Source organism: Lepisma saccharinum, chromosome 20 (assembly GCF_977018435.1).
Source record: "Lepisma saccharinum chromosome 20, izLepSacc3.1, whole genome shotgun sequence".
NCBI lineage: Eukaryota > Metazoa > Arthropoda > Insecta > Zygentoma > Lepismatidae > Lepisma > Lepisma saccharinum.
Window position 1 is genome coordinate 22942338 of NC_139248.1, and position 5706 is coordinate 22948043.

Below are 5706 nucleotides of genomic sequence, written 5' to 3' on the forward strand. Positions count from 1 at the left end.
ATATATGTTTTATATAAAGTAATTCAGGTAATGTTTAATGAATTCTATCCATTACAAACCCAGCTGTTACTTCATAAATTTCCTTGTTGGGTCCAACAGATACAGCGGTTATATAATTTCCTGCATCCGAAGTTAGTGTTCTTCAGAGAACCCAGACCCTGTCGCTATAACCTTGTAGTCAAGAGGTTCCAGGATCTATACCAGGGTGCCTTCCAGTCATGAAAGTCAAGAAAAGTAAAGAAATTGGTCAAGAAGTCAATAAAGAGTCAAGAATTTTTGCTATCACAATGATTGAGTGATTGATTTTGTTTATTTTACTTCACTTTTCTGCCCTTTTTGCCTAATCGCAAAGATGAGGATGAATGGTGGTAAAATGGATGAAGGGACAATCACAAATATATACGGATGACAACACGAGCCCCACAGAAGAATATACTGCCTGAGAGTCCAGATGCCCGAGCCTCGGTAGTCTGCCAAGTGCAGTCCAGAATGCATTAATAGATAAAGCAAGTTTAATTCTCTTGATAAATACTGGCCTTTTGGTAGAATTTTTTCATTAAGTAAACATTTTTCTTAATTGCTAATTTCCAACTTTACCTAAGCAGGGCTTGCATAAATCAAGGTCATGAAAATGTCAAGAATTTTGGATTTGTTATTTTGGTACACATCCTGGATACCCAGTGGTGGTACATTACGCAATAGTTTTGGTTCCACTTTAAACCAAAGGTCCAGTCCCAATTAGCTTCTGTGAGCATAAAAGTAGACTTAAAACAAACTTGGACTGTCTTACCCAGGATACAAACCTAAGATTCATTACATTAAGCCATGTTATGTAACCACTTTGCAACAAACATCAGCTGATGCATGTGAATCCATTTTTTTTAAATACTGCTTTACATTCTTAGTAACACCATCTATGGTGTGTTCACATTTATTAAAGTAAAGTAGCATTGAATTTTATTGTTTCGCTGCGATTTTAATAACAATATTTATGTAATTAAAGGATATGCCTTGTGTCAACAGTATTAAGAATAAACAATTTTATTTAGGTGACCATCCCAACATCATATCCATCATTATTGTATTTCACCTGGAAAGAAGAAACCGTGAAAATATCGTTTTTCTGCTAATGCACCCAAGAGTCAACCTCACTTCCACGTAGTACACGCTGACAACTGCTTCTTGCAAGCCAACGAGGCTCTGGCACCTGGACCCACAGCCAGTATAATCCTCTGTAGGGTTATGTGTTGTGCTGTGTTTTGTCCTTGTATGTGCTCAGTGTTCCTTTACAGCTTGTTCTGTTTTTTCACTAAATACTGTACTGTTAAATTAGTGAGGAGATTGTTAGCAACCAAATTCATACTGAGTGAGAGAAATGTTGCCAGACAATACAACGCAAAAATGGAATATATTTTGTTTCTTTATATATTTTACACGTTTAAATAATACCCTTACAAATATTTATTTACATAAAGGACCCTGATACTCGGCTTTCTACGGTTTACATGATCCTACTCAATACGCGGATTAAACCGAAACTTTGGTTATTTATAGTTACCAGACAATTCAAGATAGTTGCAGCTTATACTCACAATAATAAAAGCATCCGATGTTGTTCTTATTTCACATGCACTAACAATACCACTAAACACTGGTAAGTTAGCGCTAAGCTATCGACTTTAAAAACTTCCTGATATGTTGAAATCTCCTCTTCATTAGATTCTTCTTTCTTGTTTTTACTCCACGTCGATCAATTCTTCAATAATCTCATAGTGAACTTTATAAAGATTTCTTCTTGTGATTATGATCACTCAAAAATACTATTTCATGACCGTAATTTTGTTTGGAAAGTACCTTAGAAACTAGACGCAATACTAAATTTTTCTAAGTCTTGTTCTCCTACTAGTCCCCGCAATAAAAAGACCTCTAAAACGGTAATAATTCACGCCGTACACCGCGATTACTCTTTCGGTGCAAGCTCACCATGCGGACTGACTAAAAACCATTGGCGATCTCCCGCCTGTTTTCTTCCTTTTTCTTTTTTATCTTTCAACATACCGCTGACCAGTGTTGATCAAACGATCCATTGTCACGGAGGGGAGCAATCTCTTTGCACAAGGAGGATGGCGTAAAAATTTGTTACAACAATACTACTCATTAGGCCAAGCATTAAAATTCCACATCAGACTAAGCTAAACATGCTGTTACAGATGCTGTTTGCCCACTTCATACACTTTCTTTACGTATTATATACAGTATCACTGCTATGAACATATTTCCATTGGCGGCCGAGCTACGAACAGTCCATTCCCATATGATTGTTGTTGACCCTGCTCACCTGTGGAATTGGTCCATCTAGCCAGGTCCAATGAGAGTCGACATTCTATGCTGGGAATCACTATTTGTCCCAGGGTTGTTAAGGGTTCCCTGGACCTTTATTCCATACCACGACAGCTATAATTCGAATTTTCCTCCCTTTTCAAAAAATGGTATGATATTCAAACATCCGAAAAATTACATCTGTTTAGAATTCCTTCTAGGGCATGCACGTGATCTTTGTGTAGTTTGCTTTTACTAGGGATGGGACGATATGAAATTTTGGCCGATACCGATAAAGTACCGATATAAAATTTACCGATACCGATAACCGATATTCTACCGATCCGATATAAAATTAGAAATGGTCCTGGAAAAACCTGAAAGGTTCATTGACCTCCTTAAAAATATGTGTTTCAAAGTGATTGCAGTACAAGAGAAATTGCATATTTAGACATTTACTTTTTAAAAAAGTAGGGCATGGAGATTATCCATAAAAATTACAACAAAATGGCAAAATTTTGCACTAAACTATCAGATATTTATCGATATATCGGATCGGTAAAATAATCGGTAATTTTACCGATAAACCGATACACCGATATGCCTATATCGGCCGATACCGATAGAGTACCGATTAATCGGTCCCATCCCTAGCTTTTACTATTATCAGTAATTTAATAGATTTGCGTAATCATTAAACTATTGAGAATATCTAGGCAACAGCAATAGCAAACCATATGAAAATTCACATGCATGCTCTAGAAGAAATTCTACATAGATATAATTTTTCTGATTTTCGAATATCATAGGGGTTTTTCGAAAAGATGAAAATTTTAAAAAAAGCTGCTGTGGTGCAGGCCAAAAGTCCAGGAATTGTAAATAAATTCAATTCGAATCTGCAAGCGTAAATGGGTTCTGGACCATAAAGAACCTTTTTATCATAGTATTTCAATTTGATTCCAAATCAATTTCAATACGGCCCAAGTTTGGTATTGAAACGAAACAATATGCAACTTGGACCAAATTTAAATTGCGCAAGACAAAAAGGTTCCGGTCTTGTTACAGAAACCAATAGAACCCATTATAATTTATGGTTTCATGGACCTCAACTATCCTGATCTGTCCATCAAGCTAGGCATTCACACTCTCCACGTTCCACAATGCAAGAGTTCTTTGCATATGCTCTTTCTATTTGCCATATCCTTTGCATCCGAACATAAACCTCTTCCATGCTGAAAACCTAGAACATCACCACAACTAACAAACTTTCCATGTTGCACACATATCGGTATTCTATTTTGATCCATACAGCGCCAGTAAAGGGAGAAAGCCTTAACAGAAGCCATTGATTCTTTCAACAGGATGTATGATGAGCTTTGGCAATGGCAATGGTTGGTTTGACGACGTGGTAGTTTTGTGCTTTCACAGCCACCTACTGTTGTCTGCTCTTTTGGCAAGAATCCAGTAGAGTTATACTTTTTGCTCTGTAATTGTGAACTGTGAGAATTTGCCAGTTGAAATTTTGACAACCTGAACCAAGTTTAGATGACCTTTTGAATACATCATTCATAATATGCAGTACTGAGTGCACTTTCTGCTTCGTTCCTACAATCCTGTTGTCTTGTTTCAACTATAAGCCATTCAGCAGATTCTTTTTTCCATTAAAGTCTTGTTACTAAATTTCTGGTGAAAGTCAGGGGGTGTTAGTCTCGTTCCCCGTGCCACAGCAAGCATTCCCCGGAGCTTCTGCTATGTGACTCAAGCTGCAGGTTGCATAAAAGCAAGCAAAAGCATACGAGTTTATCACCCAGCAAAAGCAATGACCACTCTTCAGAAGCAATATTTACATCACATATGTATTTTCCATTGCTTTTTTTTTGTCTCCCCCCACAAGTTAATGTTAACTTTGGTAACAGAAATAGATCGAAACTATGATAGATTAAACACAAGAGACTTAATGTGGTGTTGTACTTAGTTAATAAAGGCCACTCCATAACTTTTTTAAAAAGCTAATCACGACAATGAATATGGATGACAGTTAGACGAAACAAAACATGATAGAATGTACATATCCTGCATGCAAAAGGCATAAAATCACACAACCTAGAGCATTCTCATGTCGATGCCATTATAGCAGAATATTAGTACCCACAATTCCTAAAATCCATAGCATTCATCAGAACCTGTGTGTGGTGGAAGAGATGGACTGCAAATCCACTGAATCGATCGATGAAAGAACGAATGTAAGTGCTGAAGTCATTGATGAAATCACAAATGTGTGGAATGCCAAAGCAAAGATAAATTGACATCTCTTTTTTGCAAATTTATGTTTTCAGATTTCCCTTGAAATATTTATGAACTCATTCATAAAGCATTTATTCAATTATTACCTTGCAAGCAAATGGTGATAAGTGCACCTTGTATCCAAATTCTTTTCCTGGATGTGCTCGACTTGGTTTATCGTATCAATCCATAAGATTATATTTTATTTAAAGCCTCTCTGATGCTTCATGTTGACCAGGGTATTCACTTGTTTATCTCAGTTGTCTCAACCTCTGTGGTATGTAAATAATGCACAGTGTTGTGCTATGCAAACCTCCTGAGGTATTCAGGATATAGGAAGTTCCATCAGCCTATGAAGTCAGCGGTTTGCATAGTGGCAGTTAAAATCACGATTCGGCATGGAGGAAGGTCTCCATGGCCTGGGGAATATAGAGGTGAGACAGACTGAGAAGGGACTGACTTTTGATTTGGATTGAGGAGAGAGAGGAGCTTGGGAAATGGATTGGAGGAAAAGGGAGGCGAGGCGCTGGTCAACCTGCAACGAAGCCTAGAGAGGACTTAGTTTATTTTATTCTTCGAAATTATCTTCATCCTTCAGATAGACAGGTAATTATCCTAACCCAGCCATGATTCAGGTTCAAAGGTTCATAAAACCCAATGAGTGACCATTGTCTTTTCGTTGTTAGTTTGCTTGTTAGGGGTTTAGTTTTAGTTGTGCCTTTTGCACTGCCAAGTGTTAACTCGTCATGTTAATGACGAATGCTTTCATCTCATCATCGAGGATGAAGAATGAATAAGTTACATCACCCATTGATTAATTGTGTAAGTGACTGGTTCTGATCCCCATCATTCTGTAGAATGACACGTTATGACAAAATCCTAGATGTGCGTTGTCTCATTGTTTAACATGGAGATGTACTCGGTTATGTGATACATCTGAGGCCTCTTGTGTACCTATGACTTGATATTGTGTTTTTTTAAGGTAGTAAAACTTGACAATGTCATAATGATTAGTAATAAGCAGGTGTGTTCAATTAAATAAAAAAAATCAACAATTTAATGTTCATAATTTATTTAATATTAGATTTATCATATGTTCCGGGT